Raw genomic sequence first — 14,720 nt, forward strand, 5'->3', positions numbered from 1 at the left:
AACGGTTAAAAAAACAATATCCAAATAGCGACAAATCTAGCACTAGGATCATGCAGCTCCGAGCCCCCCCCCCCCCCCCCCCCCCCCCGCTCAACAATTTTTGTTCACAGCGCTCAACAATTTTCAGTCAACCCCCCCCCCCCCCCCCCCCCCCGCTCAACAGTTCGCCACCCCAGGTTGTGTCCCCTCCACTTATGAAATCAAAACTACGTCCATGCTGCCACACATATTTAATGATATTTATGCTTGATGAATTTGATTTTTTAAATGGCCACTGGCGAGGTGACAAAATAAAATATACATTGTACATGGTAATAAAGAAAATGCGGCACAATCGTACATCAGAAATACAAGAAGTTTAAAATGACTCCCAGTGCAGATTTATGCTATTACATCTGTCATTTCTAACCTATATAGTTACCGGACTGCTTTGTTAAAAAAAAAAAAAGAAAAACAGAACTTACATTGATTCACTACAAAGAATTTATAGCACTCATAATTACATGGGTCATAGTATTCCGCAAATGAGATAATTAAAGCATAGTAGACATCAGTTAGCAATGTATAGGAATATTTGAATATGCGCATATTCATGTAGGATAAAGTAGATTTGTATATTTATAGAAGTTGGCTCATATGTGCACCAAATCAGTCAGTTGGCCAAAACTTTCCAGTGCTGGTGGCGGCAGTAGGGATGGCCTACGCTAGGTCACTATTGTTCTGCTACTGTGTCATGTGGAAACACCACTTTTTAGAAAGAAGAGTAAAAGTGCTGACATTGACACAAGATGATGGGGCTCTATCAAGGGATAGGTGAAGCACTTTGCCATGGTGACATCAATTTTCAAGATGATTTAACTCTACACTCTTCTAGTGAAGGGGAGAAATTTCAAAGCCCTAATTTACCTCCGCTGACAGCCACACTGCTTCCGAAACAATGTTTCCAAGGCTACGGGCGAATGACGAGTGGTCACGTCCACAGGGCCGTCCCCATTGCTTTGATTTATTGGTGGGCCAACCAATAAAATCAGCCCAGCCACTTTACAGGTAGAGCGCCGTCTGATTGAGTTGTCGAAGCCATCGCTGAGATTCAGCGCGATTATTCAGAACAACTAGAAAGGGGTCTGTTCTCTCAGTCAACAAGGACACCGTGCGTTTCCCGCTGCGTTCGTGGTCCACAGTGATACGTATCCAAAATAACTGTGCACCTACTGCTCCACACCCCCTCACAGAAGGTTATTTGTCGTCTGAAGGACTCCACTTGTCAAGATATGATGAATACCACGTACACAGACAGGGGGGCATCAAAACCCGGATTAGCCGGAAAACTCACTGATCTGTGAATAACCTAAAAAAGAGGAGCAGAAGATTAGCAAAGATGCTTTTAAGAATGATCCATCACACTCAGCTACCACAGGGGCGCGAATGAATCATCGGGCTTTGGGTTTTGAACCTGCTCTCCCTCTGCCGAAACACTGTCATGTAGTCACGAGAATCGCTGGGAGAACGTTATTAAATCAGCACTATTAATTTCCTTGCAGATCATTTCTTATCTGCCCTTTCAAATGAATTATTCACACGAGGATGTCTCCGATTGCTGTATTAATCTCCCGCCTTTATATTCAGCTCTGTTGACCATAAAGCCTAAAGCAATGTCAGTGATTTGGCCCCATCTGTAAAAGAATGGCTAATGGAGAAGAAATCCCTTAAGAGTGTATGACTTGTTTTCTATCATTCACATTACAATAGTGGTATTACGTTAACTTTAAGTGGGCTGAGGGACAATATGGTGAATAAAGCACCATTTCCCAGATGCTAAGGACCGGATTTCTGTTCCCTTAGCATTCTGTTAATATCCACTGCTAACACAGTTTCCTTTCGGAGTAGCCGTGCTGTGTTTACAACTATTGTCTTGTGGATTGCACTGGGGAATAGTGCTGGAGGAACAGTTTTGAAGCACGTCCTCCTCTTGCCCTGTCTGGACGGACAGAGACAACAGGTAAAATAATCACATGGAAATGCTTTCGGCGGTGTGCAGCCATGACAGCATGCGCACGAGGTGTTTACAGCCCACTCGCTAGGTCCTGTCTCAGGAAGTGCACTGGATCAAAGTCAGGGCAGCTGCCTTGCCCGTTGGTGCATGTGTGATAAGTCAAATGAAATCACTCTCATTGTTACTCTGGAGTGACTTGTCTTAGTGTCTGACAGGAAAAGAGCAGGAAGAGAAAAGTGGAGCCGATAGTTGAAGTTGCTTGAGTAATAAAAAAGGTTTTGGGCAAACCTCCAACGTAGGGACAGAACAATTGGATGGAGAAGCTTTTGTGATGGCAACACAATCACCTCCAAGAAATTATAGTCTTGTACGCATAACCGGTACAGACAAGTTCTTTTGGATGTAAATCAAGCTAGTGAGACCATAAACATGGCAATTACTGCTGTGCTTGGGTACAACGTCTGTTTTATCTCCAGGGAGTAATTTCTTTTAGTGGCTTTCTAGAAATGACTCTTACTTCCAATATTCTTGCACAGAGCTGACACTCATTCTGAGGTATACTTTTCTGAAGTATACTTTTCTGAGGTATACATTTCTGAGGTATACTTTTTTCCCCCAATGTGCATGTTTACATCCATCACTGATGTTACAGTTATAGTTGTGTGGTACAGAAATAAAATATAAATAGAAGTTTTTATGCTGTAAGGAATAATCACAAGAGTTCTGAACACACATATCTCAGCATGAATTACTGAAAAACATCTCACAGCATGTCTTACTGAAACACCTATCCCAGCATGTATTACTGAAACATGTATCCCAATATGTATTATGCATTAAACTGTTCTTGAAACGGAAAAGACGAGGAAAGTTCAAGGATTGGAGTAGGTCAGACTAACATGCATGAAACAGGAAATAACCATCCATTGATTTTTGTTTCCACAAAGATCAATTTTATTCTTCCTTTGTTTTGAAAGTACAATGCACTAAAGCTCCTTGCAGCTGGATGTATCCTGTATGCCAAAGAAGAAAAGAGGCTATTAATCAAATTGTGTTGTTTCAAACATTGTGTTGTCCTTCTGCACAATAGACACAGTCTAAATCATTTCAGATTAAGTGCCTAGAGCCCACTTGTTTCAGTAAATATATGAGCTGGTTGACCATAGCAAATATGAACAGATATAGTACAATGTGAGTGTTTCTGCAAAAAAAAAAAAAAAAAAAAGCCTCTTTCAGATATGAGACCCTTAACACTACTTTTTCAAGCATGCAGTGAGTGAAATGAGAAGAATGGAGAATATTGTGTTTTGGAAATTTGACTTTTTTGTATGTGTATTTTTCCTTGGAAATTCACATTATGCAGGTTGTCTTTGTTTCTTTTTCAAGGAAATGTCGTTGTTTGGAGTCCTCATATATGTGTGAAAACATGTTTTGAAAACACTGTTAGGAGCAGAAGGCAACCATCGAATGTCTTGCGCTGGAACGTCAAATAAAAACATGGCTCCTGTGACAGTGAAACTCTACCCTGACATCAGCAGAGTTTTGTGTTGAAAAATACCTCAGTGCCACATTTGATCGCTTATCCGTATTAGCTTTTGCGTCAGATTGTGTAAAATTCAACATTGGTATATTTCGATTTCTCTAGAGTAATGTGTTACATACAAGAAAAGCCACATTTCTTTTTTTTTTTCCTTTAAATTGTTATTATTTTTCATGCCAATCTAGTTTTTATGGGCAGGACTATGAAATGGCAGCTGATAGACCACTAAGTGTTGCAGTGTGTTCAAGTATTTTCTTCCCTCTAGCACACCGATAGCAAGTAAAAGTGATGTCTTAAGCTTTATATCAGCACCGGCCTGTTTAAGATTCATAGAACAGACTATCTTCCCCAATCAATATCTTCTCGAAATTTAAGTTGCATAATGCGTCTCCTTCACCAGCATGATTTAAAACATCAGCACAAAGTATTCTTAATTTTATTGCCTGTTGTAAATTAAAATTAATGAAGCTGACATCCACAATTAACAATGAAAAATGCAGATTCATATAATTACTTTAGCCATAATATTGCTTTCAACAAAGACTCAAGGTGTTCCTGTTTGAGTGCTCAGCATTCAACGAAACACAAAAAGACAGCTTCATTACAATTTATTTGCTATAGGAAACAACAATATATATAAAAAAGCTAACAAAAATTCTACGCTCATTTGGGAATCTCTCGCCATGCATAATTAAGCAAATTTGATTGGAATTAGGCATGACTTCTTTGGTTGGGTTTTAATGAATGCAAATCAGGCATCTACATCCCTAAGATTAATTTCAGCCAATTAAAAAACAAAGCTTACTGGAAAGTGTAAAAGTGTTCAAAGCTGGGTAGCAAAGCATTTTTTCCTGCGTTCATCTCATGCTCATAACTTGCACTCAGGAGATCCCCCCCCCAACACCCCCAACACCCCCATCACCCATCTTTGATCATTAGCATGGAGTTACAAAGAAGCCCTGTGAATTCAAATAGTGCAGCAAACTGCCTCACTCTCTCCTCCATAACTGTGTCTGGTCATGTTCCACGTGACACCCTCCATATAGTAGCCGAGATTATTGAAGTCTGTATACTCTAGTCTGTGATATGCAGTTCAGCAGGTTAAAGTCAGGATTTGCTTGGCTTTATATGAATGGTCCAATTGTTTTCTACCTCTTATTTCTTTTTTTTTTTTGCTACAGCTAACATCATTCTTGGCCTATTCTTCAGTAGACCGTTTCTGTCATATCATAGACCTATCGTATTTAACCTGCTATTCATATGTCCCTTCCCATAATTCCCTTAGTGTACTAGAAAACAAACACCCGAATGTCTTCACCTTTCCAAAGTCTCATATTACTGAAATAATAGCATCTTTTTGCATCCGACCCAAAGACAGATATTTATACAGTGTAATGTGTGGGTGTTTGCACAAAGGCTTTAATCTGCTTTAGAGCTAAATAATGACTTTAATATTAAAATGTGAAAAGTCGGCTTTAATTTGTAGTTATTGACGTCTGTATTGAGTGAACAATTTAGGAATCGCAGCCCTTTTCATACGCACTCCCTCATTTCAAGTAGGTTTGACAAATTAGCATGCTTGTAATAAGGTGTTTATCCATGTTCAGTGCTTGAACATATCTGAAGTCTGCAATCCACAGACACCCACAGTTGCTGTGTATTTGCTGGGTACATCCTGGGTATTTGCTGACTATGTCTTTGGTTTTTGCTGGGTGTGTCCTGGATATGTTCTGGTTGTGTCCTAGATATTTTGTGGGTGTGTCCTGGATATGTGCTGGGCATGTGCTGGATATGTGCTGGGTGTGTCCTGGATATTTTGTGGGTGTGTCCTGGATATGTGCTGGGTGTGTCCTAGATATTTTGTGGGTGTGTCCTGGATATGTGCTGGGTGTGTCCTGGATATTTTGTGGGTGTGTCCTGGATATGTTCTGGGTGTGTCCTAGATATTTTGTGGGTGTGTCCTGGATATGTGCTGGGCATGTCCTGAATATGTGCTGGGTGTGTCCTGGATATTTTGTGGGTGTGTCCTAGATATTTTGTGGGTGTGTCCTGGATATGTGCTGGGTGTGTCCTGGATATTTTGTGGGTGTGTCCTGGATATGTGCTGGGTGTGTCCTAGATATTTTGTGGGTGTGTCCTGGATATGTGCTGGGTGTGTCCTGGATATTTTGTGGGTGTGTCCTGGAAATGTGCTGGGCATGTCCTGGATATTTTGTGGGTGTGTCCTGGATATGTGCTGGGTGTGTCCTGGATATTTTGTGGGTGTGTCCTGGATATGTGCTGGTCACTTTCCCTTTTTTTTGCACTGCCGAACCTCTAATGAGCCTTATTTTCAGTTGCTGTTGGTTCCAGAGACTTGTCTTCACTACATGAAATGAATTTAAAAGCATGTTCAAGTTGGCTAGTTCATGTCTTGGCTAGTCAAAAGCATTTTATATCCTGGTGTCGGGTGCTCCATGGCTGGTTTTTGTGGTATGATTTGCATTGTTGTTCAGGAAGAGGATGCAATGTCTTTTGGGCTTTGGATTGTTGGACCTGGGTAATCACGATTCTTCTGAACACTTCAGGATTGCTAATGCAGAAACTCCTCTGGCCTTCATACATGTATACCCACATTTCACAAAGTATAATTAATGTCTTCATGAGATTTTTTGTTTTCTTTATGGTTTCTTGTGAATGAAAGCACTATTAAGATCACAGGCGTGTTCTTATATTTCACAGTGCACCAGTTGATGCTGACAGACCTAGTGTTTGTCTACAATGATTCTTTTGAATCACATTTGTTTTTAATGATGACCTCCTATACCAGCACAACCTTGTTAATGCTAAGAGAGCAGTAACATATTGCGAATGTTAATAACACACCTAGCTCTGGACTGTATCTTAGCTCTGATGTGCAGGAGCAGCACAACGGCTGAAACAACTGAGCAGTCCGATCACAACTTCAGGTCAAATCATTTGACCCTTGTCCTGCCGTTGATCGTCATGCGTACTGTCAGTCATAGGGTGTGTCCCAGCGACGAGCCGGGCTGAAGGGTTTCACGGAAATACTTTGTTTTGCCGTATTCTGAACACGCATTACTTCTGCGAATCACATGAAAACATCTCGATTTTAAAGCAAAAGAATTTGAAAAGCAACCAAATTTAGCCGAGCCAACCGCTAATTGCTTCTTATTTCATAGTGCATGGAATCTTTGGCTGGAACGTGCAGGTGCAGGTGAGGCATGCGGGTTGGTGGGAGTAAATATAGCAGCGTGTTTACAGTGTGGCTTTGTTTTCAAACCCTCTCCATCGGGGTTCTTTTCTCATCTTGTCTTTTCTTTGCTCTCCACATTATGCTGCTAAAACCCACTTAACTCTTGGAAGTAATGAAACCCCCAGCAGTTTCTGCACCAGTATTCATCTCACTTCACATCTACTGCTAAAGAAGTTTCATGTTACTCACCCCCCCATCCCCCACTCCCCATGGGTGACTATTTGAAGCACTTAATCTTTTGAAATTTTTACACACCTGCTAATGTTTCTCTATTTCCCATGCAGCCACTTGATAATTAACACGGTGGAGAGGATCTTTCACTTCAGCGCAGGGAAATGTTCCTTCTGGCGCTCCATACAACCTGCGCCGGTAAATCCTGATTATTTGGAGAGGCAGGCAGAAATGCTAATGATTTAGGGCAAGCAAGCACCTCCACTGGAGGCTGTGGAATACTAATCTGTGTCCTCCCCCCCCACCCCAACACACACACACACACACACACACACACACACACACACACGCACAAACACACACACACACACACACACACACACACACACACACACACACACACACACACACACACACACACACAAGCACACACACACACACACACACACACACACACACACACATACACACACACACACACTCACGCACACACTCACGCACACACACACATACATACATACACACACTCACGCACACACTCCTTGCACCTCGTTATGTGAGAGCGTGTACATCGATTTGATCTCTCACATCAAAAGACAAACACTGATGTGAGTCAGCAGTCCTCCTGTCAATGTCACTCCTTGATGTGATTCTTTCCACACGCATCTTTATGGCTCAAATGGTGGGGAGGAAGGCGTGTGGTGCATTAGCCAATCAGAACTATCGGCATTTCTTTAAGGGAGATTCATGGGTGTCGGGGGGGGGGGGGGGGGGGGGGGTGATTGTAGGAACAGATCCACTGGGGGGGGGGGGGGGGGGGGGGGGGGTGATTGTAGGAACAGATCCACTGGTCAGCCCCATTTCCCGCACCTGTTAGGCCAGATGGAGATCCACTTGCGTTGTAGGTAGCACTAATCCCATTGTCTTGACTGTTATGTTTCCCATTAACGCTGTCTTGCGGGATCAGCCTCCAGCTATGCGGGGGGATAAGTTAAGTATGCGCCAAAACTCGGCAGTGAAGTTCAAAGCGCCACGCGGAAGCCTTTATGTGCTCCTTAATCATGGTAAAACACAGGCCGGTATGCTGGGCACACTGTGCTCCCTCTGCTCTGCTGGGTGACAGGCAGAATGAATATTTGGCCTCTGATGCATTCTTTTTGAAGGAATAAAGAAAGTAAAGTAAAGCATTATCTATTCAAGTAGCAAAGGGGGAATAGTGTGTGCTGAGCTGCTTCTGTTCGAGCTGTTGTGTCTCATTTTGTCGGGAGAAGATCAGAGAGTGGAGGGCCGGCTGCCTGGTGGAGAGTGCTGAATGAGCCTGGTCTCCAAGTCTCTGGTCCTCGGGGAGAGTTTTGTATGGGGAACCACGCTATTGAGCTCATTTGCATTGCGCTGCTAGAGAAATATGATGCAAACCGATATGTACAATGGCAAACACGGAGACAATAGGAGTGTTTTCAGAAGCAGCGGCTAATTGAAAGGTTTATTTTACACAAGAAATGATTTTATTACGTTTATGCGGTAAGTCCCATCGATGCCGGAATGATTTTATGTAGCAACCTTCACAAGAATTCAGCGTTTTGTAATAAGATATCCTCGTCCGCTTTATTGATGCTTGTTTTGGCTTCATTTGTCTCCTTTTTGTTTTTGTTAATCGCATAAAGGATTAATGACAGAGCCAGTCCACTGTGGCTAATGAGTGTCCACTCCATGCCTCCCATTTCTGTATTTGTTTTGCTGGTCGTTCTTGCCGAGTAAACACACATTTCACTCTGTGCCTTTGGCTGGAGAGCCTATTGGGTAAAGGTTCACTGTCAGACAGTTGGTCCTTTATGCCACACAGTCTTCACGCTCTTAGGGAGTGTCATCACGAACCCATCCTGCTCAGACACTTGTAAAGTGACAGATCATCCATGAGTATAAAATGTGTCGTACTCATTGCATATTCAAAGGAGTGAACCACTAAGTTCATGTAGCTCTTTTATTCACTACATAATGATATAACAGATGTTTATTATTCCAAGGGTAAAGTCAGTGAAAGGCTACTTGCCCTGTTTGTTCCGGCCCTCACCAGAAGTGCTCTAATTTGCAATGGCATTGAGAATCGACACAATCAGCAGTGTCTTTAAAAGCATTTTAATTAATCTTCCTCAAATTGCATGTGACTGTTTTAAAGCAGCCAATGCAACCAGATCTTCTGGGTGTTGTGTTGCGCAGAGATGTGTCATGTGACAGGAAACCCATGGGACGACCACGAGGACAATGATGTCTCGTGGGAGGATTTTATGTTGCTGAACAGATTCTGAATACATAAAAGAAAAAGTCGGCTATACGGCGTTGAGAGGGCATTAGAGCCCACATTTCTCTTCTACGCAGGAATGAAACCAGCACAGAATGCCTGAGCTTCTGAGTCTATCTTAACAGGGCCAAATGAACTGAACTTTCACCTTTGGTTGGTTTCCGATACTCAGGACTGTTATTTGATCTTTTACAGGTGTTACACCGGCATCAGGGATCGCAAAAATAACATCTGTGTGAAGACTGAGGACAGCACTTTCTGGTGGTGAGGAAGAGCCCCGTCCAGACAACATCAGGAGTGAACAACGTGAGTATACAGCACACACTTGCCACTGGGCCGGGACGCACCTCCTCTGTGTGCTGCCTGCCTGCTCTTCCTGTTTGGTCTGGTGCCTCTAGTTTGTACCTTATCTTTCCATCATTCATTCCTCCTGCTTGGCTCTGTCTCATGTGGTTTGACTCCCATTCCACCTTCTCTGTCTATGAAAGACACTTTGTCCTCCTGCTTGAGTCTCATGGAGAGAGACACAGAAAGAAATCCTTTGGCTCTCGTCTTTGTGCGTCCCGGCATTAGACCTGGAGGTTTCTAGCATTTTGTTGAGAGAGAGCTTGCAGTTCATTACTGCACAAATTATATCTCCTTGTTTTAAATAAAAATGTAACAAAGAAAGACATAGCAAAGCTTTGTGTGTAAATAATGAGTGATGGTTTGAGAGCAGATCCCATCAGACACTTTAATATAATGTAGTATGCAAGTTTTGAAACTTTGATATAAAACAGTTTTAAAACGTTTTTAAATTGTTAAAATACATCTACACATTTGATTTTTAAAAACATGTTTTTTTAATCGAATTTGAAATTCAGCAACTTGGTTCTGAGGTGTTTAACACACGTGCAATGAAGAGATACTGTGTAAAGTCCCTGTAGAGGTCAGTGTTGTACGATGCAGCTGAAAGCCAAGATTTGTCCTCTAAGGGGAACTTCCAACATTGCAGTTAACAGACATTATTTGATTTTAGCATAGTTAAATATTGAGCATTCTGCTAATACGCAGATCATCTAATAACTTAATCCCAATATAATAGTTAATGTTTTTCACAGCCTCTTTGGTTTCAGGCAAGCAAATTTGAAGAATATTTTGAATCCATAGAACAAGTGTTCTGAGACAGTTCACATTTTGCCAGAAATCTGCTATGTTGATACCTGTAAATCCTTGTGTCTGTGCTTCTGGAAATGGATCCTAAGCTCTGTTAGAGATGGGGCTCAGAGAGACGACATCTTCATTTGTTCTACACTCCAGATTTGTTTATACATCATTCGACTCTGAAATCCTTGCACTCTGTTCAAGGCACATGTATGAATCAACGCTAAATCATATTTATTGCTGGGCACATGCGTCCAGATGGCAGCCTCTTAACTGGCGGTCGGATTAATATGAGACTGTGAATAACTGCCTCAAACTCTTCTTAAGGACCTTTGAAAAACAACCAACCTAACCATTCATAAGGATGTTGATAAGTATGTTTGCATGGTATAAAATAAGCAGTAAACTGTGGGTTGGTATTGTTGCAAGTGTTAGCCCTTTCTGTCAGCTTGGGATTGCATCTCTGGTGGTATATCTGTGGTGGTATCTCTGTGGTGGTATCTCTTGGGTGGTATCTCTCAAGTGGTATGTCTCTGGTGGTATCTCTCTGATGGTATCTCTGTGGTGGTATCTCTGTGGTGATATCTCTCTGATGGTATCTCTCAGGTGGTATCTCTCTGGTGGTATCTTTGGTACATATATGTAGTGCCGAGATGCAGATGACTTGGCCTACACAAGCTCTTACTTAGGATTCTGTTTAAGTGTTAAAATCAATACCAAGTAAATAACACAGAAAGCTTTGTGTAAGCACTTTTGAACTGGTAATTTGGCCTCATTAAATTAGCCTTAGTGTTGCTGTGATGCGACAATGGACCAAGGAAGAAGCCTCTGGATGCTGTAGGTGTTTAACGTCACGTTTATTTATGACATGTTACTTGTTGTTTTCTTTGTTTGTTTGTTGATGAGTTCGATGTTTGAAAGGCATCCCTTTATACCCTTACTGAGCTGGGGGTATACCGAAAGCCTCCAAGACTTATTTATTGTTACTATTTTTAATACTCTCCTGAAAACGACTTGTGGATCTGTATTGCTCCATGTAATAATAAAGATGATTGTTTTATTGTCAGTTACTTTGAATGAAGCGTGATCATTTAGATGCGTTGTACTTGGGTTCGTTTTACAAAGTGTGCCAGTGTCCTTCAGTCAGCAACCCTCTAAAGTTACACTTCAGCTCGGTTGGGAGAGAAAGCAAACCGGGTAGAACCCAAGCCGCCCTGTGCCGTGTGACGGATGCTCCATTATGCTTCCGTAAGGCCCGGCAGACGAGCAGGCTGGCTCTGTTTGCACGGCTGCTGCTCGGTTTTATGCATGCTGACCCGCTTGATTTCCACATCTAAAAGGACAGGGCATCTCATTTCTTGTCACTGTCTCCTAAATTCCTAAAGGTACAATTAGCATTTTGTCTGACAAAATGTTGAAAGGTTCATAGATTGATATTTGGAAAAAAAAATGCAGCAAGATGCTTTTTTCCCCCTGCAAATGCAAATTTTGACATTTATTAACTTTTATTCCAGATCTGTTTATGGATTGTAAATTGTGTGCATACATTTAATGAAAATAAAGTGAAATTACAATGTTTAAACACAATCACGGGCGATGCACAAAAGTGTGTAATTTAGTGTTGTGGCAATGAAATTTTTACTGTGCTTGATTTATGTTGTCTTTGTGGCCTTTCTAATGAAAGCGGCTGGCGTTCCACAGCAGCACAGAGCAGGAAACTACATTTATTGCAGATTTATTTATTTATTTTTCCTTAGTAGTTCTTTTCCCCTGTGAAATAATGTCAGCACTTTCTCACCTTCAAAGTCCTTTTGTTTCTAAATCTATTAACAATTCTAATTGTGCAGCACTGGTTAAGTAAGCATGATAAATAAGGCAGGAAATGCATTATTTCCCTTTAGTGTAGATTAAAGGTAGAACTGTTTTGCACTGAAACACATTACTGTGCTCCTGAGTACAGAGACGCCGCCATGAAATGTTCTCTCCTGGTTGGTTTACCATGAGCAAGAGGGTGAGGTTCCTCGTCTTCTAGTGGAGTTTCTCTGAAGGAAAAACACCTCATTTCAACCCCATTTCCCTCCCATAACTGTTAATTAACATATCCGTGTTCCAGAATCTTCAAAAGGGGTACAATCAGTTTAAATTTGATTAAAGCGATACATTATTAGGCAGCCTGTTTTCTTTGGGCCTTTCAGCTAATTAAATCGGTCTGTATGGCATCGACTTCTTTTCCTAGACACAACAGTCCTGTTCAACTTCGTTCTTCTGCATGTCCATATCTTAATTGTGGATCATTTTGCAAATGTGGTTCAATTTCCTTTACAAGACAGTAACTGTTAACTGCTATTTTTAAAGCCCCTAACAACGTCAAAGCTTTGGATGATTAAAGCAATTAAGGTTTTCCTTTGTTTTCTGAATACAGTGAGATAGGCAGTAGTGTTTGTATAACATTTATTAAACATTTACTAAATGGAATTGAATCTGTCATCAGTGAAGTTTTCTGCGACAATCACCTTTTAGCATGGCAAACACATTTTCATTTCATAGCTTATAGCCTTGATTAGCCTTTTGATTTTAATCAAATGTCAGCCTCCAAACCTACCAGCATGAAGACGAAAAGTAGCTTAAGCATAATTTTACCATCAGACTTAGCCAATTAGCATACTACATTTTCTCTATTAGATAAACTGCCTTTTGAGGTCTGGGTGGTTTAATCTGTTTAATGTCTGTGTAAGCTATAATCTCCTAATTCTCAAAAGTCTCTTAAAGACATCATTCATATACTTTTTAGAAGATGCTTTCTTAAAGATGTGATCAAGTGGTGGTTTAAAATACGTATGTGATGTTAATTAAAGATGCAGTATTTTAATGGCAAAAGTTGGGGTGAGGTAGAAAGTTGAATCAATAAAAAAATGAATCCCTAAAAAATGTTAATTGCAAAGGTAATGTTTTTTTTAAGTTGTGCTATATGACCAAATGTTTTAGCTGTAATACGTACAGAGAGAGCAGGCCCCTGGTGCAGCAGAGAGGAACCAGTAATGACGGTGATCGCTGGCATTGTTAGCTTTCCTTCTTGACGGATGTTTTCAGATGTCTTCCTATGGAAAAACACAGACAAAACATTTACATATTGTGTCAAAAATATAGATCCGAGTTATCCTGTAATATCTCCGTCAATAGTAAAGAGCATGTGCATTAAATCATGAAGGTGGCCAAAAGGTTTCTGCGCGAGATGCAGATATATTGAGTAGAGCAACAGAAATCAGAATGTTTAAGTACACATTATAGGGTTCAATATATTGTGGGCTCAGTGAATTAGCCCTGCGACGGGGCTTTGTGCTTCTTTTATTTGAAGTCACCTCATTGATTACCTCGAGTGGAAATGGCTCATGCATCTCATGTACATTATAACAAATGTTCTCTTTGCATTACAATTGAACTGTGATTGTTATGTTCAATCAATGCGAAAGGTCAAAGGATCGCCTCTGCCAGCAATTTAATGGAGAAGTCAATGGGGACTCATTTTAATCACTGCAGCTCCTGCAACACAAGCACAACAGAGATCGTCGATGGCACAGCAATTACTACTGTTTAGACAGGTTTGCCTCCTAGTCTACACATCCACAAACGTGCGTCTGACATAACACTTTTTATAGCCTTTCGAGGTGGCTCCTCGGAAAAAAAAAACCCAAAACAATGAAGTTATCTCTCCCTTTGAGCCTCGCGTCACCACAGAAGAAGAGCTGTTCGTGGTACGGGCGGGTTCGCCAGCTCGGCGTAGAAACCTGCTCTGACGATGCGTGTGGTGAACGGAGGTTATGGTATTTGTGTGGATGAATGGAGTGACAACACACAGAGAGAGTTGCATAGGTTTACAGTGTGTTTATCTATTACTAAATTTAAACGACATGTCACTACTCTAAGCAGGCACTTCATTAGAAGCTCTTTGTAGGTCTACAGTTAGAGTTTATTCCTCATTTGCTGTCATGAGCAGTTTGCAGGAGCCATCGTCTAACCCTGCGTCTGCGCTCAGCAAAAGCCCGAGCAAAAGTGCTACGCCAGACAAACGTACCAACTCAACTCCTGCAACCAAGCCATTAACACGGCAGTGTTAACACTGCGCCGAGAGAGATCCGCCTTCCAAATAATATTTGTTCGCTAGTCCTGCAGGTCAGATTCTGGCCAGTACTGCACAGAGCATCGTGTAGCTGACAAACTGGGCAACTCTGTCATTCTACCGTATCACAACATAAGGCATTCTGCCATTTTTCTTCAACCTGCTGTTTTAATCACAGTTTGCAGACACAAAACAGATGCC

This window comes from Brachyhypopomus gauderio, chromosome 4, assembly GCF_052324685.1.
Source record: "Brachyhypopomus gauderio isolate BG-103 chromosome 4, BGAUD_0.2, whole genome shotgun sequence".
Taxonomy (NCBI): Eukaryota; Metazoa; Chordata; class Actinopteri; order Gymnotiformes; family Hypopomidae; genus Brachyhypopomus; species Brachyhypopomus gauderio.